Below are 27,217 nucleotides of genomic sequence, written 5' to 3'. Positions count from 1 at the left end.
ATACTATATAAACTAGTCTTTAGGAGATCAATAATAGACTTAGGACAAAATTATATCATCTGAATTTATTTGGAGAAATACAATTTAGCCATTCTGCCTATAAATATTGAAAAGATCTGCAAAGTTAGAAAATAGGGCATTTATGATCGTTTTTAATCTAAACCCCCTCTCACTTTTTTAACTCACTATTGGGTTAACTGTTGTTTGACATTTACCCTTAAGATAGGTTAAACATGTTACTATTTTGTATAAGTGGTCCCCTGGTTTGCACTTAACAACAAAAAAGAAAATACATTGGCATCATACAATATACTATACTAGTATAACAGGTTACAAAAATTGCTGAAAGTCAAAATGGGTCTCTAAGGTTGGAGGGACCATTTAATATTCATCTCTGGACTCAAGGGAAGAAAACAGTCCTGTACTGCATTTAATATCTCTTAAAAATAGGAAATGTTTTAGCAAATTAAATCTTTTCAGTTACAATATAAAACTTCTTATACTAGACTTTACTTTGAAAAATAGTTACAACCGAACCAATTATAACATATATACAGTGATATTTTAGCCCAAGGGCAAATTTTAAAAACAAATTAATCTGAACTTTTAAAATTAGGTTATAGTATTAAAAAACAGTCCATGGTCTTACATTCAGCAAATTCGTACGTAAGTATTCTATTTGTAGGATAAAGGCCAACAAAACTTGACATAAGCTACAAGTTTATTACATGTATTTACATGGTTCTTTCTTCCCTAGGTACATAAAACTTTCACATTATACAATTCCCCACTTAATGCCAACCTCATTTGAGGCTAGATCACTGTCAATAGCTTGTGCAGTGCTAGAATACAGCAAACGTGTTTTGAAAGCTACTCAGTGACCACCAAATACTTTTTATAGAAAAAATGGTTTTGGAGCATGAATTGGTAGACACCTATTCACTATTTGTAAGAACAGGGCCATTGGGGTGAACTGTGCCTCATTCTAATAAGCCCCTAATGCCATTTCCATATGAACCACTGTAAAACTTATTAAAATGTACTTAACTATTCATTAAGGAAAATTCACATTTTCTCTTGGCAGTGCATCAGGTTGTTGGCATATTACTTGTTCAGGTGTTTGTAGGACATTCAACTTTCAAATGTTCAACTAGTTTTCAGTCCCTCTGTGTCTTAGCTAGATGTTTGTAACCTGATTCATTAGCTTTCAACAAGTAAATCTGATCCATGAATAATTATTTTAAATGAGTAGTTTCCCCCAAAAAGCATTAGAAAAAGATTCCTTTGTCATTCTCCAAATCTAGACTTGAATGGTTTCTCTTGGATTATTCAATTAAGAACAGTTAAGATCAAGTACAATCATTGATATTTTAGTTATTTTAAGTTGCATGGATACTACCATTACCTCATAGTGCCCACAACACACAAAGCAAGTGAGATGAAGTCTAATCATATTTCCTATATTAGCAGTTTTACACAAATAGATTAATTCTCTAATGAATATTTTCAGACCAATTGACAACTAGATCTTAACTGTGATGCCTACATTTAAACATTAGTACTTTCTTATTTTATACCTGTACTTTTAAAGTAAGGTTTTAATTGAAATGGCATTATTTCCTTATCAGAAGGATTAAAGGAAACAGGAACCCAGTGGCTTGGTGGTTTAGGAAGAACACTTGGTGATGGTGGCTCACTAAATTTGGCTCCAGCATAGTTCTGATTTGAGACTTAAGAAGTAAGCTGGAACTTGAGAAGCTAGAGTTCCAATTTTGATTATTTGAAAAATGTACCTTGTTCTTCCCCCCATTTTGCATGGCCTGCCGTGCAGCTGCTGCTGAGTATAACCGTTTCCTCTTTCTTTTTTCTTATGAACAATTCTTCGCCTAGAAATTCTGGTTCTTGATCTGTCTATTAAGCTGTTGTTGGTTCTTACTAACATTTCTAGATTGGGGCAATGGAATGTGATACCTCTCTCCACCACCCATCTTCAGGTTCTTTGTCACCTTTCAGTCTGCTTTTCAGATTGCAGGATTTCTACTACCTGTCCTCTTCCTTGCTGCCAAGCCCGGGAAAATAGATGTTACTTTCAGACAGATCCTTTTCTTTGTCTGAATACAAGAGTTTTCATGGGCTGATCTGAGTTCAGCCTAGGAGCTGAGGCCAACATCTGAGTGTCCTCAGCACAGAAGTTTGAGAGAAATCCTAGTGACTTCAAGCTTGGAACTGCGACAGCAGTGGATCCTACTCAACGTTGAAGCCTCCCTCCCATTCCAGGGAGAGATGAGGCACAGAATGAACAAAGCCTAAGAACACCAATGAAATGTCTGCTGACCACCCCAGTGTCTGCTGACCCCTTCTGCTTCTACCAACAAAATCTCACAATGTATTTTAATTATAATTTGTCCCACTCTGAGACTTTAGCTCCTGGAAAGAAGGGATTGTGTCTTCATTCATTTCCTTTCTTCAGTAAAAGAAATGAATATGCACTGAGTATGCACTGAGAGTACAGTGGTGAATGAAGACAGAAAAAATAAATAGGTAAGGTCATTTGGGTAGTGATAAGAGCTATGAAGGAAATAAAGCAGTGTGATGTGAGAATGGGTTGGGGTGCTACATAAGCTGGGGTGTTGGGGAGAGAGAGCTTCTTCAGGAGGTGACATTTGAGCAAAGACCTGCAGGATGAAAAGGAGTCAGGCATGTGCAGGTGAGGGAATAACAAGTGCAAAAGTCCTGAGGTGGGCATAATAGGCTCAATATATCTGAGGAACATCAAAGAGGGCAGCGAGGTGGGACCCAGTGAGTGAGTTCCTGGTCCAGGTGAGGTTGGGGAGATGGACAAGGGCCAGCTAGCTAAGGTTATGGGTTTGGATTTCATTCCGAGGCCCAGAAGAAGCCCTTGAAGAGGTTAAGCAGGGGGATATCATTCATCTTTGCATTCACCACGTGGAGCACCTGATGGGCACTCACTAACTGCTGGGTATTAGTCACCACATGCCATGACTCATTCACCCACATGAACGATTCTCATATCATTTTCAAGTTAAAACCTTATCATTGTGCCATATGCCTACAGGTAAGAACAGGTAAACCCTGTGGGATGGGGATGGCGTTGCTCAGTTATTTCCAGACTTTTCTCTATCCCATCTCATCCACCCTTGTTTAGTGACCTAGATTATCTCCACCAGAGATGTGTAACAGAGATGAAGGAAGCAGGCCTGGGCCAGTTAGAGAAAAAGCAAGTGGGAAACAGGTTGGGTCAGTTCCTTTTGTTTCTCTGACTCTAAGAACAGCCCAGGTTTCGGAACAAGCTTACGGATGTGGCCATAAAGCTGAGGAGGGGCAGGCAGGGCTGCAGATGGAGTAGGGGCCTCAGCCCAAGCCTTGTGGAGCAGGCTGCATCTTTGGCAGCTGTAGGCTGCAGACACCAGGAGCACATCTGTTGTCCCAACAGCAGAATGGGGCCGCTGGCAAGGCCTGCTTGGTGACCAGCCGGAGATGGGAAAGACCAGCATCAATGTCAGGATGGAGGGGTGGGCTTGAATCTATGTGACAAGAGTCTACAAAACCAAGTCAACCTTTCAGTAACAACAGAGAGGCTTTATTTTAATTTTATTTTTTTTCATTTCGAACCTTCATTATTATGGAATATTGTTCTTGAGAAAAGTGCGTAAACGTTTGGTGGAATGAATATAAAACAAACATCCATGTAATCACCACCAGGTCATGAGACAGAACTTCCAACACCGTCCCTTCCCAGCACCTCCAGCCCTCCCCCAATTACAACACCTTCTCACCCCTTTAGAGGCAGCCAGCAGTAGCTGGATTTATATGGTAATTACTTTCTTGCTTTTCTTTGCAGTTTTATCACCAATGTATCACAGGGAAGTCTTACATTAGGATTTTCTCACATAAATCCTAAAACAGGAGACCAGAAAAGATAACCTTTTTAATGTAGATCCTCCTCTTTTGTTAAAGCTTGGCAGGCCCTGGGGAGATGGTGGTGGATTTGCAGTTCTTTGGCACTTGGCAGGGAATGCCTCAGGTTGAGGCTTCTCGCATCCAGTCAGTGTTAAAGAGCTCTCTGTGGTCAAGGCACTTGAAGAGCACTGTGAAGGGCACACAGAAGCATCAGAAACAGAGCCTGCCCTTGGGAGCTTACAGTAGGGCAGATAAAGCTCGGATAGACATGATAGAACAGGTCCAGGGCCTAAAGGAGTCAGATGAGTGCTATGGGAGTTTAAAAGAGACAGAGATCACTTTTGGCAGCAGAAAGCAAAGCAGGCTTTTTGGAAGACGTGACATTACATTCATTTGTACATAATTTATCAACATGTTTGAGGACAGGCTGTGTGCCAGGAAATTAGGTAAAAGAATGCAAAAATGAAGAAGATAAGATCCCTGCCTGTTTATGGCCAAATGGGTTAGTTAGTACAAATACAAATGATTCCAATATGGTATGCTTTTAAATGCAACTTATTAGAGGAGTGATTGGTTGCCTGGAGTTGTCAGGGAAGGCTGGAGAGCCGAGGTGTATGCTGCTTTTTGAAGGAGAGTATAGGAGTTTGGCAGACAGAAGGGAACCACCAGATATTCCAGGGGCATGGAGGTGGGAAAGGATGCAGCCCACCTGGGACAAGAGCAAGGTCAATGTTGGTAGAAAGTACAGTTCATGGTGGGAAGGAGAGTGGGACTTGGCTAATAAGATGGGTGAGCGGGAAAGACAAGAAAAACAGCATGAGCATGAGGCAAGAAGTCATGGTACCTGTGTAACCAAGAAGTTAGGATTTAAAGACTGATGATTACTGAATCATTATATAGATATTCCTTTTTACTTTCTGGGATGTTAGAGTAGACAGAGGGAAATACCTGAAACCTGAATTGTAATCCAGCTGCCTTGATCTCTGATAATGATTGTATAGCCTTTACCTTGTGCCCTTGTTATTATAAAAACCTTGTGACTAATCTTCACTTGTACCCATTTATCCAGTTTTTTGACTTCAAAGTCTTATGATCACTAAAGACAGCCCCTAATGTTTGTTAATGAAGGGTCTTGGGTCAGCCCAGAACTAACCCACCCCAAGCCTAAAGTTATCTTGATAACTGAAGCTGGATCTAATCAAAATGGGCCTGCCTGACATGTGCAGTAGCTCAGACTTTAACCTACAAGTCACCTATATCTCATTATAATACTAAAAATCACACCCATCATCATATTAAGGCTGCCGTTTTCTTACATATGTTTTCTGACTAAGCATGTAATCAGTCTGTGCATGCTCAACAATTAGATCACTTCTAATTACATCATCTGAGGCCATTGTACTGATTATCCTAAAACCTGCCCATCTTTGATGCTTTAAAACTATCAGAATTTCTGCTGTTCGGGGAGACAGATTTTGGACTGATAAGCCATCTGTTCTCCTGCTTCATGCCTAGCAATAAAACTCTTTCTCTCTTTGAAACCCCAGTGTCTCAGGAATTGGTCATTTAAACACATTGGGCAAGAGAATCCACTGCCTTGGTCCGGTAACACCTGTATGCATGTAATTCAGTCTAGTCGCAGCATAAGGCATGGGATGGAAGGAAAAGGGGAGTAAGGTTGGAAAAGCAAGCTGGTTCTAGATCACAGAGGATCCCGAATGCCTGGCTAAAGGACCTTGAATTCTATTTTGAAGACAGAGGGGACGATACTGAGGGTTTCTAAACAGGAGAGTGACTTAATCAGATGTGAGACCTGAGAAGATGAATCTTGAGCTTTGTAAAATAGAGATTCTTAAAGGAAGCCTCTAGAGATTGGATATTAATTTTGCGGGTATAGGATCTATGATGTAGAAAAGGTTGGGAACCCCTGGATGTACAAAGCTGCAGGGGCCAAGAGCAGATCTAAGAACCACAGAACCTGAAGTAGGTGGGAGCTGGAGGATGATTTCTGAGGTGATGGTGGGACTTCTGAGTAGTGGATATTTGGAAATGGGAGTGGGAATAGAGGCTGGAAGAGGAAGAGATTTGGGAGTCGTCTACATAGAGGGTAGTGGCAAGTACCACACAGGGGCAGACCTGGGGACTGGAGATGGCAGTGATTCATCAGGAGTCTTTTTGCAGTTCCAAGTAACAGAATGGCACTCAATCAGCAGAGGAAAGTCGGTAGAAGCCTGGGTAGGAGGCAGAAGACAGATTGCCACGTGACGGAGGTAGAGGTGCATCTACAAGCCAAACAATGCCAAGGATTGCCAGATTAAGGCCCACCCTGATTCAGTTGGGACTCATTTTAATAGTATATTTGAAGATCCTATTTACAAATGAGTCTAATCCATAGGACCAGGGGTTAGGACTTGAACATGTCTTTGGGGCAAGATTCAGTCTACCACACTCCCCTCAGTCTTGGTCTCATTCTCAGCCAGTCTCTCTCCTTGCACTGGGAAAAGGGTGGCCAGCTGTGTCACAGTTACATCCTGCCCTCAGCAGATAAACAGATTCACTTAACCGGACAACTCTGACTAAAATCCCAGAATTTAATCTCATGGGTTCTCATTGGGTCACATGGCCATTGCTGGAGTGTTGTGGCAAGAGGGCTCTCTATGATGCTCTGATTGGCCAAGCCTGGGTTACGTGTCCATGGAGCCATCTCCTCTAGAGCTACCTGGATTGAGAATTGGGGAAGGGACTTCTCCAGGAGAAATGGAATTGGCAGAGGAAGGAGAAGTGGACACTAGGCTGGCACCCCCAGGGTAGGGGAGGGAGGGCTGGAGAGCCATTGGCTGTCCCTTTTGTTAAGATGAGGCAACTGTAGCTAGTGAGGCAGTGGGGGAAGGGGTCAAGTTGTGACATCACTGCTATTTGGGGCTGTGGAAAGGCCAGCGAGGGCCCTTCTGACAGAAACCTGACAATATAATAGACAGTGCTAAGTGAGTCCTTGGCCTCAGGATAAAGGCAGGAAAAGCCCAGCAGTTGGGTGACACCCCATCAAGATATTGCTGCTGATGGAAAGGGCAGACATTGTCTGGCTTTGTCATGGGATTGTGAGATGGGATGAAGGAAAGGTCACTGCAAGCTGGCTTTGCAGAGGCGAAAACACAACTAGTTTCCCCCCAAGTTTAACAAACTAAGCTTATGCATTCTTATAATAGTAAAGAAATTACAATAGCCAAAAGCAACGTAAATCTCAAACAATAGGATAAATATTGTAATGCCCATTTGGTAGAATGCAGCTTTAAAAATGATGCTTTATTTGACATGGAAAGTGTTAATGATGTAGTTGTGAAAAAGAAAAGCAGGTTACAACCTTATTTTTGCACAATAAATGTAAATGTACATAGCAAAAAGTCTGGAAAGATATACACCAACACATGTTAATGGTTGTATCACTGGGAGTAGGACTACAGCTCAAGGGTATTTTCTGATTCCTCTGTAGTAAACCTGCTAAGTAGTAGGATAGTGCAGTGGCCAATTAGAGCCAGGTTCCTGGGTCCAAGTCTGCCTCTGCCTGGCTGAGTGACCTTGGACAAGTCCCGTGATACCTCCAAGCCTCAGTTCATGCATTCATAAAATGGGGATAATAGTTCTTCATAGGGTGGTTGTATTAAATTTGTTACTACTACATGCAGAGCTGTCAGCATCACGCCTATTGTAAACTCTCAAAACTGGTTATTTCTTGTGATAACATGGAAAAAGCTTGAAGACATTATTTTGAGTGAAATAAGCCAGACACAAAAGGACAAATATTGTATGATCTCACTGATATGAAATAATAGAATAAGCAAACTCATAGTCAGAATCTAGAATATAGGTTACCAGGGGGCAAAGTGGCAGTAGAGATCTATTTGGGATGACGGGAAAGTTTTGGTAATGGATGGTGGTGATGGTAGAAGAACATTGTGAACGTAATTAACAGCACTGAATTATATATTTGAACATGGTTTAAAGGAGAAAATTTAGGTTGTATATATGTTACTAGAATAAAAATTTTTAAAATCCATGGAACTGTACAACATCATCAGTGAACCCTAAGTTAAACCATGGACTATAGTTAATAGTACAATTATAAAAATGTGCTTTCATCAATTGTAACAAATATATGACATCAATGTGAGGTGTTAATAATAGGTGCTATATAGGAATCCTGTATATTACGTATGCTTGTTCTGTAAATCTACAACTTGTCTAATTAAAAAAAAAAGAAAAGAAAAAAATGTGATTATTTTTCTTTTGTAATCAAAAAGTCCTAGAGATAATAGTACAACTAGATAAAAAATATTGGAATTAGATATCTTTCTTGGCCAAATAGCTGTGGTAGTAACCAATATGTTAACTATTATTAACATTAACTATTTTTCTCTGAACACTGGGATGCATCTGAGAATAAGACAGAGAAGGTTCCTATTCTCCTGGAGCCTGCACCCTAGCAGTGCAGACAGGTGCTGTGAGGAAAAGGATGATCAGGGAAGGTGACATTTGAAGGTTGAGAGGCAACCGAAGATCTGGGGAACAGTGAGGCAGGTAGAGGGAACAGTAAATGCAAGGCCCTACGGTGGGGAGGAAGACTCTGAACCAAGACAGCAGTGGCCCGCGTGAGGGACAATAGGGTATAGGCAGAGATGAGAAGAGGTCTCAGGTCACATCAGTGCACTGAACACAGCGCTGGGGGAGTTAGGACGCCGCTTGCAGAGATCTCAGGCTAGTCCCCTCTCTGAGAAGCCTCTTGTCTTCTCTGCAAAATTCAGATGGTACTTTGCTTCACGGGGATGCGAGGATCAAAAGGAATGTGAATGGAAGCGCTGTGCAAACTACTGTTTATAGTATTAATACCAATACAACAACTGGGAAAAGAGCTGCAGACCAGAGCACCGAACACGCTCGCGTTCCGGATTTGCGCGTGCGCGGTGGATGGGCGGAGTCGGGGCGGGGAAGGAATTCAAGCACCGCCTGAAATTGCCCAGCCTCTCCCCGTCTTTTCGTTCCTCCCACTTCCGCGGGCTTCAAACCGTGCGTCGACTGCGTGCTGACGTCTGGTACGTGCCCCTGTCCGGCAGCAGAGGAGACCCCGCGCACTGCTGCCAACGCCCCGGCGGAGGAGCTGAGGTGAGTGCGGGAGTTGAGGCTCCCCGCGGGAACGGGTTTCCACTCGTCCCGCTCGCGCTGTCCAATGTCGGGCCTCTTCTCTTTTTCGGGGACACCCAGTCTCTGGAATCCAGGGGAGCCTGGGTGCGCGGAGTGCGGGGGAGTGGCCGGCCCGCGCTGCGTCCTCCGGGCTAGCGCGGGTTCGTGTTCTGTGGGGGAACCGTAGGGAGGGGGTCGCTGTGGGGGAAAGACTGGGGTACCCTCCAGCTGAGAGGCGTGTGGTCGGGGCTCCGGGTGCCAGTCCAAGGGCGCGAGCGGGGTGGGCTGTCACCGGGCAGCGGCGGAAGGAAGGGGTCACACCCATCCCGGCCGCCCAGGCTCCCCTCCCCCTCCGGCCCGGCCCCGTGGGCCCCCGACGGCGGGTGGGCGGGCGGCCTGGGCGCCTTAGGCTCTGGGCCGCGGGGCTGCTCGTAGTCGTCCGAGATGGGCGGGGGTGTCAATCGCTGGGACTCGAAGGTTGGACGCTGCTCACCGAACTCCGGCTTCGACTTCCTGCTTCGCCCGGCGCCGCCGCCGACATTTTGCGGCGGGCGGGGGGAGGGGAGCGGAATTGCAACCGCGGCAGGGAAGTGGTAGCCGGGGAGGGGGTAATCTGCTGACTGTTACGGTCTTTGCCTGCGACGCGGTTCCCTCCGCAGCCTCCCAGCCCGACGGTTCTTCCGATCAGGGTGGGTCTCATCCCCTTTTCTCCAGTCTCCTTTTTCCTGCTTTAAGTTGACTTCCTATTATCATTTACGTTTGCTTCTCCAACATCCCACCCTCTCCCCGCTTAATCAGCTGAAGCTTCCCTTTTAGGGAGTTACCTAACCACCTTCCGAAACTGTCGTTCAGCGGCTTGCTTAATTTCTCTTACTAGGGGGAAATTTTCTTTGTTCGTTTGTTTTTTCCTCCCCTTTAAGTCTAAGAGAAATGCACTGTGGAAGATTACGTCATCGCAGTGTAAGGGGTGAGAGTTTTAACTCCTACAAGTCAGCGATTCACCAAATTAAGACAGCATTTTGCAGCTTCAGTCGGTCACCCAGTGGCTTATACTGCCCGCTTCCCAACGCATCTTATTCAGAGATGGTAATTTGAAATCCTGTTACTCGGGTTCACGGCTGCCTCAGATGCAACTCCAGGAAGGTTTAAAACCTCACCTGCTACAGCCAGTTTCTTAGACAATAACTTTAAAAGTCCCCTTGACAGTACCTGGAGGAAGTGAACTTATTTGTGGGAGCATTATTTTGGTCCAAAAATGACTCCCAGATGATTGACTTATCCCCTAGGATTTATCTGAAGAGTACCTACCCAAGTTGACTCACGTGCACTTTTTGTGGCAAGGTGAAAAGAGAATAATTTCATTTTGCACCTAATCTTTCTTTCTGGGCACTTAAGTTTTGTAATTAAAACCGAGTTTTGAATTTTGAACAGAAAAACTTAAATGATACATTCAGACTTTTGGAATCACAATTTTTGTTCTCCAGAATGTTAGGTACCATATCTAAATTTTATATTCTGCCTTGACTGTAGAGCACAGTAGCACAGAAAAATGTAAGCATTGTGAAGCCAATGAGATCCAGTTGTGTAATGCATTGTTATAAGGGTAGTTCATGTTGGAACAAGTACTTTTCCATTGTTTCTCATTTGTATAGAGAGCAGATTGCTTGTTAAGGAACGCTTTAAAGAATTGGTAGGTTTAAATCAACTTGCTGTGGTATGTGGGTATTGTAGATATTGGATAGATGTGGAGCTTATATCTTCTTGAAATACATTTGTTTGTTGTAAAGTGGTATCTTGTTTTTGGAATATCAAAATGGAACACTTAAATACTGCCTTACTTCTTCAGTCTAACTTATTTAAGAAATTAAAAAAATACATATCAGTTTACATTGTTCCTTTTAAAATATAGCAGAATGATTTGAATTTACAGTTTTTAGACTGAGACGAGGTTGGTAATTGAGTACTTAAAAGGAGCTCTTTTCTAGTAGTTTCTTCAAGACCCCAAAAGTGGCACATCTTTTTATATTTAAAATGTTTTCATATAATAACCAACACCTGTGCTCAGATTTCATTTTTTAGGAATTCAAGGCAGGGGTTATAGGTTGTAGGGAGCTTAAAACAAACATCAGTAAGATTCTTAAGCCCTCCAAGACCAAGTTTTTTTGTAACTTCAAGGTTTGTTTTCCTTTATGAGAATGCTTTTTCCATTTGTAATTTTATGGGCTATTAGAAAAACATTTCTAATTCAAAAAAAAATAGTTACACTAAAAATGCTTTGATCCAAGAACTATCAATTTTGGAAAACTTTGAAATATGATTTACTATGCCTGTCGGGGAGAAGTCTTGACAGGCATTCTTGGAAGTAAAAGTAAAGTTATACTTTTGTTTATGAATACATTTCTAAATGCATTGCTATTTATTTATGTATTTAATTAATTAATTAATTTTTAAGTGTTGAGGATACTTAAGGCTATTGGACTCCCCAGACAGGGGAGGGGAGTTTATATTGTGTTAATGTATCTCCCATATATGGATCTCTATATCCATGTTATTGTAAAGGGCTCCATCTAGGCTTTATGATAATGCCTTGCTCACTATTCTCTTCCAAATATATATATTTATATATATTTTTTTGTCGGTTTCCCCCAGTAGAATGTTAGTTCCATGAGGGCAGGGGCTTGGGCCTGGTGTGGTCACCCCTGTATCCCTAGCATCTAGAATAGTGCCAAACACATGGTAGGTCTGAAGTATTTCTCAAATGAATGGATTTGATGTTGTCTGAGGGTTAATATTTTTTCCCTTTCTGTATATTCGATAGGCCTTTGTAGTGTTTCCTGAGATGACTTTTGGACTTAATCGGTCATACTGATACTTGGGCTCATTTTGGTTACTAATCTATCCTTGCTTGACCTTAAAAGTTTTTTAAGTGCAGTATCTCCTGTAGCTTTGCCCTCTGGACAATTTACCATCACTTAGAAAATCTTTTCTAATGACTAGTGTTTCTTTCTCCCCCAAGTTATTCCAATTTTATGTGTTTGCTTCCTATAGTTCTGTGTTTGCAAACAGCAACTTATTTATTTTTGCCACTTCTTCCCTTCTAATCTACAGTATCAAATTCCTAGCATATTATGCTTTGTCTCTTACCAGTTTCTACTTTTAGTTACTCATCTCTTCTGTCCAGAATATTTTTGCTAAAGTGATTATCATTACTTGCCATTTCAGCTTTGTTTGCCACTGCTGCTATTATAAGTCTTGGATGTGAAATCTCTTTACTTGTTACCCTGGGACACTGGTTCTCAAATTGCTTATTCCATGAACTGAAACCAGGTGTCCCTCCTTTCAATTTTAGAAAAATATTTTTTTTTCTCAAATACTTGGTATTAGCTATTATGCTAAAATTCAGAAGTTTCCCATATAGCAAAAAATGGTGTATTGTTAAGGCATGATATTCACTAAGCATCAGAGTTTCTAGGTGCTCTGTTACCAAGAGAACTTGAGTAGATTTTGTTGCTTTCTCTGTTCTTCATTTTAACACTTGCATCGCTTTCTCCAGAAGTAAGCCATTTATTTCTGTTTGCTGTTTTAATTCTTCTGATATGTTCCTTTTTTCCTAAAAAGCAGTTTTATTAAGTTATATTCACACACCATACAGACCATCCAAAGTGTACAATCAGTGAGTTGCAGTGTAATCACAAGTTGTGCATTCAGTACCACAATTAATTTTAGAACATTTTCATTATTCCAAAAAGAAAAAACCTATCCCCCCCCATTATTGACCCTTAACATTGGTGTGGTACCTTTGTTACTATTGATGAAAGAATGTTAAAGTATTACTGTTAACTATAGTCCATAGTTTGCATTAGGTGTATTTTTCCCCATATTGTTAACACCTTGTAATAGTGGCATACGTTTGTTCAGTTCATGAAAGAACATTCTTATATTTGTACTATTAACCACAGTCATGGGCACAACAAGGTTCACTGTGTTTTACCGTCCTGTGTTTTATCCTTTAGCTTTCCTTCTAGTGACATACATGAACCTAAACTTCCCCTTTCAACCACACCCATAATTCACCGCTGTTAATTATACTTACAGCAGTGTGCTACAATCACTTCTATCCGTTTCCAAATGTTTACAATCAACCTGATTAAAAATTGTGCACAGCTTTAGCATCAGCTCCCCTTTGTCTACCCTCATTCTATCCCTTGGTAACCTGTATCCTAGATTTTAACTCTGTGTTTGCTTATACTTCATATTAGTGAGATCATACAATATTTGTCCTTTTGTGTCTGGCTTATTTCACTCAACATAATGTGCTCAGGGTTTATCCATGTTGTCACATGCTTCAGGACTTCATTCCTTCTTACAGCTGAATAATATTCCATGGTATGTATATATCACATTTTGTTTATCCATTCTTCAGTTGGTGGACACTTGGGTTGCTTCCGTCTTTTGGCAATTGTGGATAATTCTGCTGTGAATATTCGTGTGCAAATGTCTGCATCCCTGTTTTCAGTTCTCTAGGTATATGTCTAGTAGTGGGATTGCTAGATCATAAGGCAATTCTATCCTTAGCTTCCTGAGGAACCGCCAAACTGTCTTCCACAGTGGCTGCACCATTTTACATTCCTACCAGCAGTGAGTGAGTGTTCCGTTTTCTCCACATCCTCTCCAACTCTTGTCATTTTCTGTTTTTTTTTTTTTTTTTTTTTTTTAAATAATGGCCATTCTAGTAGGTTGACATGATACCTCATTTTGGTGTTGATTTGCATTTCCCTTAGAACTAGTGATGTTGAGCATCTCTGCTTCTGTGTGTTCTTGAGAGAGGTATTGCTTACTATAATTGTTACAAGTGTAGACTCTGGAACTTGATCACCTCAGTTCAGATTCTGGCTCTGCCATTTATTAGCTTTGTGATCTTGGGCATTTTAAGTAACTCAATTTAAGTAACTCTCTGTGACTACAGATTTCACTTCTGTAAAATAAGGATAGCAGTAGTTGCTACTGCAGAGTGTTAATGAGAATTTAATCAGTATGTGTGAAGTGATGAGCTTAAGACAACTCACTGGCACAAAGTTAAGTGCCAGATAGGTGTTTGCTCTTGTTATCACAGCCTCCTTTAGATCCCCATCTTTGAGAAGCTATTTCTGTTTCCCCCAGAACACTAATATTTTATTAACCATCCCTCTCCAGACTAAATCTCATTATTAAACCATAAAATTTTTTAAATGAAGTGGGGATTGTTACCTTTTTTTTTTTTTTTTTTTTTTTTTTTACCAGTGTCAGAAGCAGGGTTGAAAGGTATCAAGTATGCAATGTGTGGTCTCTGGACCAGCAGCATAAGCATCACCTAGGGGCTCATTAGAACGCTCAGGCCCCATCCCAGCCTTACTGAATCAGAATCTGCATTTTGACAAGATCCACCTGTGATTTTTATGCATCTTGGCATTTGATGCACCCCCTTAGGGGCTGCTGGTGATGTCTTAAGGAATTTCAGTATCCATATTGACTGCTTATATTATTGTTATTTTATTTCTTTTCTCCGCCTGCCTAAGAATAACCTGGTTTCTTTTGGACTGTGTGTCAGCACTTATTGCAAGGATCATAATCTGTGAATGAATCTGAAGCTTTTAAAGGAATTAGTTATAGTTGCTTGATTGAGCATGTTTCTTACCTGCTGTGTTGCATTGCCTCATATCTGTGGTTCTTATCAGGAACTTTAGTTATTCAAGTACCACTGCCTACTTAGTAATAACTAAATAATCTTAAATTGTAATTTAGTATATGAATTATATGTTTGAACTCAAATGGCATTTTCTTGAAAACTAATTGTTGTGAACAGGAATGGTCTAAGTCCATAATCAGGATAGTTCATACAGTTGTTAATGAAAACTTAGGTGAAATATAAAGTTGGCGTTTAGCTGGTTAAATGTAAAAAAAGTTTTCTCCTTTCTTTGCTAAAATGAACCATACCTCCATTCTCAAGGGGAAATGTTAATAACTAAAATCTAGTCTCATTTAGCTGCCATCCTGAAACAAATTATTGCTATTTTTAAAAGACTAGATTGAATTTATTTCTCATCCTTTTCCTTTTTTCTTAAACTGTTTGGTGTAGGAGGAATTCACCAACAATACCCCGGTGCATTATATATACTCTAGAACATACTTCCTAACCCTTTTCAAATTAAGGCAGACATAGAAAATACTTGTGTGCTACCTCGGGTATATGGATAAGACTGTTTTTGGCTGCCTGGAGGCACTACAGACCCCAGGTACCAGGAGGGGGAATGGGGGAGTAATGTCTCAGGCCCACCTGTGTCCCATTCCTTGTGTCCCATGGGGCAATATGAAGCCCTCTATACTGTTGAATGTGAAGCCATAGCTATTCTTTTTAGCTAAAAGAATTACCACCCGTTTGTTACTCCTTGTGGAAAAGAAGAGGTTGCCTGAAAACAGATCCAGTGAGGAGGGGATGAAACCAGAGGTGGCATAGAGGATACTGTGTTTATTAGTGTTAAAGAGTATGGGAAAAGAGGATAAATTTCAGAGAGGCATATACAAGATTTCAGCTACAGTCTATTTGGTTGGTAGGCAGTTCAGGAGTTAGATACATGTTTTTTTTTTTTTTCCTCCCCTGTTTGTTTGTTTTTAAAAGTTGAAAAGCAGATGAAGAGTGGGAAGTAAAAGGAAAATGTTTCTTTACAAAGAATTATTGTTATATGTGGTTCTAGGGATTATAATACGCCTTCACTATAGCTGTTGGTATTTGTGTCACGAGCTGAATGCTATATAAGAGGAGCTTAATTTTAGAATTCCTTCTGAAATGGAATTAAACCACCTATGTTACTTATTACCTTCCCAGTAAACCGTATTTTTATCATGGGGTTTAAGATTAACAGTAATATTATTTAATGGGTTATTAGATTTTAAAATGTAAGTTTTCATTTATCAGTAGTAGAAAAAAATTGAATAGTTCCTATGAATATCAGTAGGGTTTAAATGAATATCTGATACTCTCATTTGTTTCAGAAAGTGTTCAAAGAGTGTTCCTAAAATATAAGCTTAATGGGAATGTTTGACTTATTTTAGGTCATGTTATTTATTTGCTCTGTTCATCAATAGGGCCAAAGAGAATGTTAGATCATTGTAATACTCATTTTTAGAGTAATGCCTCTGTTGTGCGTTTTAGAGTACCTGCAAGATGTTTTCATGGGGGGCTGGCTGTCAAATAAATTGGGACCCTTATTAATTATAGTTCCTTCTTGGGATTGGTATGAAGTTTTTTTCTTAAAGATTGTTCACATACATGAGAAGTTTTTTTAGAAGCTTGTGGCAGTAGTTTTAAAATTCTTTGTATAAGTCAGAACTGGTAATATTTCACTTGTATTCCATCTATGTTATCTGTATGTTATATGTTACTCAAGGGACATGGAGGAGTGGGAAAGACATAAATTTGTGTATCACAGTTCGGGTTAGGAACCCAGATGCGGCTGAAGTCTTCAAAATCATTACAGTTTTTTGGTAATTGAGTGAATTTTCTTTCGGATCAAGGTTGTCATATCTTGGATGTGACAAAAGTTAATTTTATTTTTAACTTCTGTTATTTTCAGTTGGAGATACCGTGATCATTTCTTCACTACTTATAAATAATATATAAACCTGTCTCTCTCCTTTTTCTCTCTTCCTCCCTCTCTCTCTTGTCTCTGTCTCTCTGTTTTGTCTGAAGGTGAGATGAGATAATTCTTTGCAAATAATAAAAAGACAAGTTTATAACTGAATACGTAGAAGGAGCTTTTTAAAATAGAGCTAATCAGTGGCAAAGAATTTTGTGAAGATGAATTCTGGAGCTAATTCTATGGCAATTATGTGATTCCTTAAATTTGTTACACAGACTTTAATTGATTTAAATCTAAGTGAATTGATCCAAAATTGGAGACATGTTTTATTTATAAATCTACTGAGTATAAGATTGGTTTTACATTAACTGTTTCACTCTTATACAGTTGAAAACAGAATGAGTTTTTATTTATCCTCTGAAAATGATACAGGGTGGCTACTCTGTCTAGTTTAGATTGTAGATTTGACTTACATTTTAGGAATAAGATTTTTCTTTTCAGAAGATTAGCAGTTAATTTCCTTTTTTATTCTTTATCCACCAAGTAATAGGAGAGGATTTAAGAGCCAAGAGTACACATTGATGGGTATTTTCTGAGCCCAGCCAACAAGTTTGATGACTTCCTGTTTCTCTTAATGATGCTATCTTACTGACATTAATCCAGAAACTCTTTTGAGTGCCTGTTTTGTGATAGTCACTGTTCTGGGTGCTTCGGGGATATAGCAGTAAATAAAATAGACCAAAGGAATCTCTGCCCTCAATGAAGTTTACATTCTTGGAGATAAGTGGAGAAAGATGAAGGTGAGAAAGATAAGGGAGGGCTGTGGGTGAGGTAGAGTGGAGTGCTTCAGAGCCTGGTAGAATTTGGGTTGCAGTTTAAAGAAGGGTTGTCAGAGCAGGTCTTGCTGAGAAAATGACATTTGAGTGAAGACCCTTGTAGGGGGGATGAGTGAGTGAGCCGTGCAGGCAAGGGCATTCCAGTTCTAGGTAGAGGGAGCAATAACTGTAATGACTTTTAATCAGTGACAGGTATTATTAGACTTAATTTTTTACGAAATCTTTAAAAATTGACATTAAACAAGTAATTCCAAAATGCATTTGGAATACCGTCATAGGAGATTTGTTGTCCAAAGTATGGGGAATGTTTGTAATTCCCATAGGAATAATTGATAGTCAAGGTAGAAATTTGTACCTTGATGGTGGTGGTCTTGGTGTCAAAGTGTGCTTGAAAGGGCAGATTTGTTGCCAACATAATACTGGTTATTTTTCAGACTCTTCGCATCTGCCTTCGTTGTTTTTCTCTTGATTTCTTTTAATGAATAGGGCTTTTAGTGGGTAGAGCTGTACTGTTAATTGCTGTGCATTCAAGCTGAAACATCTGCTGTCATGCCAGCTGTACTGCATTGCCGTAGACTTTGGTACAAATATTATAGCATCTCATTACTCTTTCTGGAATTATTTCATGAAGTATGTGGTTGAATACTTCTGTAGAAGACTTTACATCAAAATAGTTAGACTGCCTTGATTCAGAATCTTGGTAGTCTTGTCTTGCTGTTTTAAAAAGTGACTTGTGGTTTATAAGACTAAGATTGTATGAGACTCTGAATGCAGGTACCTCTGACTTACCAGGTATGACAAAGAAAGTCTAAATAATCATGGCTTGCTTTATAGTTGACACCTAACCTGGTAAACTTTCAAAGTGCTAGTGTTAGTGTCCCTCAGTTGATTCTTAGTTTGTCTCTCATTTTACAGTATGTGTTGCCTAGGTAGTACAGTATAGTGACTTATTTTATGTTGCAAATGTATGCTTGTATGTAGGATTTCTAATATAGGCTGCCACATGATTTCATCCTTAACAGACTTATGGCCAGATGAAAAGACTTTCTTTTGCGTGTTTTCTAATGGGTGCTTTAAGAACATAACAGCCTGTTCTTAAGATTTCTTCTACTTCTTCATTTGTGAGTGGTACAAACCTATTCTCTAATTTCCCAAACTAAAAAAAACAAAACAAAACAAAACTCATAGTTCACTCCCTCTTTAAACAAACAAACCCTCCAAAACCTGTCGTCTGTTTCTTCTCTCTTTCATGCCACTACCCTAGTGTAGGTCTTGTAGGTCTTAGTAAAGTCTTGGATTTTGCAGTAGATTCTTAGCTGATTTCTCTTTTATATGTAGCACCTTTGATGGTCCACAGTAGTAAATAGGTACAAGATTGATATCCCTAAAAAACTGTTGTTCATGGATAAGAAATAAACAGTAGCTTCCTATTCCCTGCCCAGGTTAAATGAAAACTCCTCTGCCTAGCCCTCAGTCTGTATGACTTGGATCCATCCACTTTTTTTAGTTTTTGTTTTTTTGTTTGTTCTTCTACTTCACAACCTGGCATTACTTGTATGCTTTCTTCTCATATTCCTTCTAAGTAGAGATTTATTTTCACATTTTCCCAGATCACTCTCCCCTATTTATTACTCTTTTGAAAACCTATGGTACTAATAGTTTATGGTGTAATTTTGTAGCTATCTGGGACTACTACAATTGTGTTGGCCTCTTCTGTTTATAACCAGTAAAGATTATGAGGTGATGTATGTCAGGCTGTGTAGCATAATGTTTGGTACAGAGCAGACATTTAAGTAACTTACTGAAATGTTTTGAAGGCCTTTGAAGGCACTGTTCCTATCTTAGTATGGTGCTGTAATAGGCACTTAAAAATTTTGCTAACTTTTATAGTTAATAGAGTTGTTTCTTGGAAGAACAGAAGCCTACTGAGACAGATGTTTTAGGTCCTAACTTTTGTCCTGATGCAGTGAAGATTGATAGGCCTTAGGCCTGGTTCCTTAGCCAACATACACACATCAGCAAAGCTACTATTAAACTCTGTGCCTGTCTATTTTCCCCCCGTTAGAACAAAAACAATTTTTTTTTTTTAAACAGTGACAGTATGTGTTCTTAGTAGCATTGTGTTACCATTTTGGTAGACTTTACAACTGTTTTTCATAAGTATAGCATTCCATCCTGTGATGTTTTGTTAATCATTTTGCTATTGCACTGTTTCAGTGTTAAAGCATTCCAATGTTTCTTTCTTTCTTTTTTTTTTTTAAAATTAAATTCAGTTTTATTGAAATACATTCACACACCATACAATCATCCATGGTATACAATCCACTCTCCACAGTATGATAACATAGTTATGCTTTCATCACCACTCCAGTGTTTCTTGATGTTGGGGATTGAATTATGTCCCCTACAAAAGGCATGTTTGGGTCCCAACCCCTGGTCCTGTGGGTGTGAACCTGTTTGTAAATAGGATCTTTGAGGATGTTATTAGTTAAGGTGTTCTCAAACTGAGTGAGGCTAGGCCTTAATTCAACATGGCTGAAGTCCTTATAAGCAAAGAAAATTGGACATGGAAAAAGAAGCCATGGGGAGCAGCCAGAAGCTGGAAGTCAACAGAACCTGAAAGAGAAAGGAGAAGACGCTGCCATGTGCGTTGCCATGTGACAGAAAACCCAAGAACCCCAAAGATTGCTGACCAGCCACAAGATACTAACCCCATGAGAAAGCAGGCTTTCTCTTCTAGCCTTTGAAACCATGAGCCTGTGAATTCTTGTAATTAAGCCAACCTAGTCTATGATATTTGTTTTAGCATCTGGGAAACTAAAACACTTGTTAAAGTATTTTCCTTTGGATAAATAATCTGAAGTGGAATTACTGAGTCAAAGGGTGTGAATATTTTTATGGCTCTTAAAAAACACTAGATGGTCATGAAATAGAACAAAAATGTTGGTGATTTATTGGGACTTGCTAGGCTGCTAGACCTCAGTTTTGCTGATGGTGTTTTTCTTAATTATTGAATGTCTTGGAGGCCGTTTTGGTTTGCTAAAGCTGCCAGAATGCAATATACCAGAAATGGGGATTTATCATGTTACAAGTTAGAATTCTAAGGCTGTGAAAATGTCCAAATTAAGGCATCAACAAGAGGATACCTTCTTTGAAGAAAGGTTTTTGGCATTTGGGATTCCTCTGTCACATGGGAAGGCACATATTGATGTCTGCTGGTCCTTCTCTCCTGGGATCTAGTTTCAGTGGCTCTCTCCAGAATGTCTGTGGGCATTTCTCTCTGTGCTCCCTGGGCTTTTACTGTCTTTTATCCTCACCACAGAGGACTCCATTAAAGGATTAAGACCCACCTTGATTGGACTGGGTCACATCTCAATTGAAATAGCCTAACCAAAAGGTCCCATACACAATAGGTCTACCCCTACAAGAATGGATTAAAAGAACATGATTGTTTCTGGGGTACATGAAAGATTCAAACCAGCACAGAGACTTTTCATTTTATTTGACAGTTTTGTTTTATAAAATTAAAGAAAATATTACATGTACTTGGTGAAAACTTCAGTACAGAGGGGGAATATGAAAAATAAGTCTCCCACTCATCCCAAACTCTAATATCCCTTTCTTGGAGGCAGTCACTATTATTCATTTCTTAGGTGTCTTTGCAGATGGTCTTTCCATCTGTAAGTATGTAAGCATGTTCTCTTCATTAAAAAAGCTCACATACCTAGGTTGGCTGGTATAAATATTCTGCACCTTGATTATTAAAAACACTCTATCTTGGAGATTTTCCATATTGGCAACTACAGCCCATTTTTTTTTTTTTTAAATAGTGATTTTGATATAATTTCAGACTTAGAGAAAGTTTTCAAGAATATTACAGAAGTTTCCCATACACCCTTTACCCTGATTCAACAATTATTACATTTCACCCAATTTTCTTTATGTGTCTATTATGTCTCTGTAAGTTGGAGACTTCATGACCCTGCACCCCTAAATATTGTGGTATTTCCTGAGAAAAAGGACATTCTCTTACATTACGGCAGCGTTGATTGTGTTGATGCAAAACTATTGCAGGTGTCCCGTTAACTTCCTGCTAGAATTTAAGTTTGTTCAGCAACTCTTACTGCAATGAACTGATCCAGGTAATGTCCGAGTTTTGAGTTGTGCTCCATTGCACCTTTTGACCAACTAAAGAAGTAGAGTAAGTTTAAATATATGTGGAAAATATGTCTCACCTTTCTCTTGTTCTTTTAAATTTGATGGAAAAATTCCCACAACCCTCTGTACTTGGATACAGTTTTTCTAAAGTGGCCAGATACTCCACCATAGAAAATAGAGATCCTTTCTTAGCTTTAGTCAACAGAAAACCCCTAGAATGGACTCGCACATGCAGGTATCTAGTTTCTTGCATTTTATAGCCTATGGGGCCTTCCCACTACCCACTTACACACATACACACGTGCACACAAATTCACTTGCATTCCTTGCATTGTTTCTCTGACAAGTCTTCCAATCCTGAAATATTCTCACAGTAATGTTCCCTAATTTCAGGCAAGGAAGCACCTATCAGTGGTTGCAAGACCTGCTTGATTGCCTCTCTCGCGTCAGGGGCGAGATGTCCAAGGGGTTGAACATCAGCTGATAGAGAAGGGCAAAAGCCTTGCACCTAGTTCAAGAAGGTCTGTCCTGACCTCCACTACCGCAGAGAGCACATTCATTCTCCCCACCACAGCTCACCTTAACATTTAAGGTGACCTCTCTGCATACTATACACTAGAGTCCATTCTTCTCTCAACCTAAGAAAATTGCTCCAGCAAATCTCCCCTCCCCTCTAGACATTTATTTTTCTACTCTACCAGATTATTCCCATTAGTCAATAATAATGCTGTTTTCTCCCATTTTATTCATTATTTTGTTTATATGGGTCTTCTCTCTTTTTGATTTTGTCAGTCTAGCTAGGGGCTTGTCAATCTTGTTGATCTTCTCAAAGAACCAACTTTTGGTGATATTTATCCTCTCTATTGTTTTTTTGTTTGTCATTTATTTCTGCTTTAATCCTTATTATTTCTTTTCTTCTACTTGGTTTAGGATTGGTTTGCTGTTCATTTTCTAGCTTCTTCAGTTGATCCATTAGTTCTTTGATTTTGGCTCTTTCTTCCTTTTTAATATATGCGTTTAGTGCTATAAATTTCCCCCTCAGCACTGCTTTTGCTGCATCCCATAGGTTTTGGTATGTTGTGTTCTCATTTTCATTCATCTCTATATATTTAGCAATTTCTCTTGCTATTTCTTCTTTAACCCACTGATTGTTTAGGAGTGTATTGTTTAACCTCCAGGTATTTGTGAATTTTCTAAGTCTCTGATGGTTATTGACTTCTAATTGTATTCCATTGTGGTCAGAGAATGTGCTTTGAATAATTTCAATCTTTTTAAATTTACTGAGGCTTGTTTTATGTCCCAACATATGATCTATTCTGGAGAAAGTTCCGTGAGCACTAGAAAAGTATGTGTATCCTGGTGATTTGGGATGTAATGTACTGTATATGTCTGTTAAATCTAATTCATTTATCAGATTGTTTAGGTTTTCAATTTCCTTATTGGTCCTCTGTCTGGTTGATCTATCTATAGGAGAGAGTGCTGTGTTGAAGTCTCCCACAATTATTGTGGAAACATCAATTGCTTCCTTTAGTTTTGCCAGTGTTTCTCTCATGTATTTTGTGGCACCTTGATTGGGTACATAGACATTTACGATTGTTATTTCTTCTTGTTGAATTGCCCCTTTTATTAGTATGTAGTGGCCTTCTTTGTCCCTGAAAACATCCCTGCATTTAAAGTCTATTTTATCTGAGATTAATATTGCTACACCTGCTTTCTTTTGGCTGTAGCTTGCATGAAGTATTTTTTCCCATCCTTTCACTTTCAATTTCTTTGTATCCCTGTGTCTAAGATGAGTCTCTTGTATGCAACATATTGATGGTTCATTTTTTTTGATCCATTCTGCGAATCTGTATCTTTTAATTGGGGAGTTTAATCCATTTACATTCAACGTTATAACCGTGAAAGCATTTCTTGAATCAGCCATCTTATTCTTTGGTTTATGTTTGTCATGTATATTTTTCCCCTCTCTCTATTAATATCCTTTATTGTACCCATACCGCATCTCTTTAGTACTGAACCTTTCTCCAAGTCTCTCTGTCCTTTCTTTGTTTCTCTGTCTGTAGGGCTCCTTTAGTATCTCCAGTAGGGCAGGTCTCTTGTTAGCAAATTCTCTCAGCATTTGTTTGTCTGTGAAAAATTTAAGCTCTCCCTCAAATTTGAAGGAGAGCTTTGCTGGATAAAGTATTCTTGGCTGGAAATTTTTCTCACTCAGAATTTTAAATATATCGTGCCACTGCCTTCTTGCCTCCATGGTGGCTGCTGAGTAGTCACTACTTAGTCTTATGCTGTTTCCTTTGTATGTGGTGAATTGCTTTTCTCTTGCTGCTTCTTCTCTTCTGTGTTTGACAGTGTGATCAGAATGTGTCTCGGAGTGGGTTTATTCGGATTTATTCTATTTGGAGTTCACTGAGCATTTATGATTTGTGTATTTATGTTGTTTAGAAGATTTGGGAAGTTTTCCCCAACAATTTCTTTGAATACTCTTCCTAGACCTTTACCCTTTTCTTCCCCTTCTGGAACACCAATGAGTCTTATATTAGGACGTTTTATATTATCTATCATATCCCTGAGGTCCGTTTCGATTTTTTCAATTTTTTTCCCCATTCTTTCTTTTATGCTTTCATTTTCCATTCTGTCATCTTCCAGGTCACTGATTCTTTGTTCAACTTCCTCTAGTCTTGTACTATGAGTGTCCAGAATCTTTTTAATTTGGTCAACAGTTTCTTTAATTTCCATAAGATCATCTATTTTTTATTTAGTCTTGCAGTGTCGTCTTTATGCTATTCTAGGGTCTTCTTGATATCCTTTGTATCCCGTACTATGGTTTCATTGTTCATCTTTAGTTCTTTGAGTAGCTGCTCTAGGTGCTGTGTCTCTTCTGGTCTTTTTATTTGGGTGCTTGGGCTTGGGTTATCCATATCGTCTGGTTTTTTCATATGCTTTATAATTTTCTGTTGTTTTTGGCCTCTTGGCATTTGCTGAACTTGATAGGGTTCTTTTAGGATGTGTAGACCAATTGAAGTCCTTATCTCTAATTTGTCAGATCTACAGCTTCGTGGAGTACACTTTCTCTAACTAACCAGCAGGTGGCGTCCACGAGCCACCTGTTCTCCACAAGCCAGTTCTCCCCTGCTTAGCCTTTTTGGTGAGTGGGGGAGTGAGTCTTGTGGGGTCCAATCGGTGTACCAAGCTTGCGTGTGTAGTTGGTGTTGCCCGCCCTGTATATGGGGCGTGTTTCTGGGCAGTCAGGGAGTGGGGGTGGCTCTAACAATCAAATCTCCCTGGTGATCCTGGAGTTTTAAAGCTGCTGCAATAGTCTAATCCTTCAGTTCAGTCCTGCCACAGTTTGTCTCTGCCACTGACCCACAAGTCCTTGGTATTGGCGTATGGCTCCTGAGACTTGCAAGTGGGCCCCTCTTCCAGGCTGTGCACCCCCTGGTCCTCTGTTGAAGGATGACTGTGCTATGTCACAGGTGAGTGCCGTCCCCCCAGGGCGGTTCTGGGCTGCTGGGCTGTGTAGGGAGGCTCCCAGTCTGCTGCAATGATGGCTGAATGGGGCTTTGTTAATTCACACTGCTCCGCCTTCCCAACTCTGGGACAATCAGCTGAGGTTGCAGGGAAGGCTAATGTCCACGCCCAGTTTTGTGGAGTGTGCCTGTTATTTGAAGCACTTCCGTCACACTGGGTTGTGTGGGGCAGGTCTGGGCTATGGGGCTGGCGATGGGCAGGAGTGTTTCCTGTCCACCAGGATGATGGGTGTGAGCGGACACCCCCCTTTTCTTGGGAAGTTGTGGTGTTTAGTAAAATTTCTCAGCCACTGGATTATTGCCTTTTGTCTCAGAGCTCTCTTAGTTCTGCTCTTGTCTTGAACTGCCCAAATTGCAAGTCTTTGAAGCTTTCTGTATTGGGCTTCTTAGAGTAATTGTTTTAGAAAAAGAAAAAAGGATTAAAAAAAAAAAAAGGGCCCTCCTCACAGATCTGATGGGTTATTGAAATGCTAAGAGACAAAGCAATTAGGGCCATTAAGGAAAGGTCCACAGGGCAGAGAGATCAGCTTTTCTTCGGGATTTGCATATGAGCCTGAGGGCCTGAGCTCTGCTCTTCCCCTTTCTATGTTCACCAGAACTCCCAAAATCCTCCACTTTTATTTTGGAGTTTTTCGTGCTGTTTTTTTCTATGCCTGTCTCCTCTCTGCTGGGCTGGCTGCTCTCAGATTCTCTGATGTCTGGTCTCAGTCTATCTATGGTTGGAGTTTGGATCAGTAGAATGAGTTTCCAATAAGGGCTGCCACTGCAGTTCTCCCTTCTCCTTCCTGGAGCTGACAGCCCCTCCTCCCACAGGACTGAGCCTGGCAGGGAGGGGCGCGGGTCCCCTGGCTGCAAAAACTTACAGATTTCGCTGATCTCAGCAGTTCCACATTTTCATGAGTGTTGTATGAAGTATGCCCAAAGTCAGATTGCTCTGTGGTGTCCAGTCCACGCAGTTCCTGGCTTTCTACCTACTTTCCTGGAGGAGTAACTAAAACATACAGCTCACCAGTCCTCCATCTTGCCCCGCCTCTCTCTCCCATTTTAAAGGTAGACAAAACAAAATCCATAACCTTTCTCGCCTTTCAGCAACAGCCCATTATTCTGTTCCCTTTTACAGTAAAACTACTGAAGAAAGTTGTCTAATCTCACTAACTTAATTCTTCCCAGCCTCTCTTAAACCCATTCCAATCAGGCTTTCTTTTCTACCACCACCTGCAGCCCATTCCTTTTAACAGTTGCTGCAAAGAGAATGTATACAAATTAAAGTTGGAAACACGGAGCCCTGTTTCTTCCTGATAGTTTTGAGAACAAAATTTTGCCTTTTTTACTATGTCCTAATCTAAAACCACATTTTGTCTTCAGGGGTACATGACTGGCTTTCACTTAGCACTTTGAGGGAGTGTGAAACATGATGACAGGAGCTCGTATTTGAGTGACAGGTGCTGTATACAGATTAACTCAATTAGTTCTCATAATCCACCTATGATATTGGCCCATGTATTATGTCTGTCTTACAGATGGAGAAACAAAGGTTTAAAGAGTTCATGTAGTTTGCCTAGAGTCACACAAGAGTGGAGATAAGCGCTTGGGACTGCTCGATGTGAAATGCCATGCTCTTTAATGCTGCTCTGTATTGTCTTTCTTGGGCATATTCTCGACTTGAGAAATACTTGTTGGATGATTGAGTAATGTTATTTTGTCTCTTCTTAAAATAGAGATGAGTTACAGTCCTCTGTAACATTCAAAATTCCCTGGCTACAACTGTGACATTTAGTTTAAACCATTTTTTGAGATCAGAGTTAGGGGATTTCAGAAATGTTTGATTGGTTTGCAAATAACCCTGTCAAGTAGAAGCAAGGATTTTTCTTTGTTTCTCTTACTTACAGTGTTTAGATGCTTTCACTTAATAGCAGTAGTTCTGATCTTTACCATAGAGCCATTTAGGTTTCTGCAAGGTGTAATTGGGGATGATAAGGTGCCA

The 27,217-nt window shown here is 40.0% G+C and overlaps 1 protein-coding gene and 1 pseudogene across 1 annotated transcript in view; one reads left to right on the top strand and one right to left on the bottom strand.

Annotated features, from left to right (window-relative positions):
* Positions 1-1,566: 1,566 nt before the first annotated feature.
* LOC119514516 lies at positions 1,567-1,988 on the bottom strand (annotated as a pseudogene).
* A 7,044-nt stretch (positions 1,989-9,032) lies between these two features.
* The window catches only part of CDC42 (cell division cycle 42), an 80,793-nt gene continuing 62,608 nt past the window's right edge, over positions 9,033-27,217 (top strand). The window contains exon 1 of the mRNA XM_037828245.1: positions 9,033-9,078. The gene's annotated coding sequence lies outside the window, so the exon portion shown is untranslated. The remainder of the gene's footprint in view (positions 9,079-27,217) is intronic.

The sequence above is a fragment of the Choloepus didactylus genome, chromosome 2 (assembly GCF_015220235.1).
Source record: "Choloepus didactylus isolate mChoDid1 chromosome 2, mChoDid1.pri, whole genome shotgun sequence".
NCBI lineage: Eukaryota > Metazoa > Chordata > Mammalia > Pilosa > Megalonychidae > Choloepus > Choloepus didactylus.
This window is presented reverse-complemented; position numbering and strand designations above follow the sequence as displayed.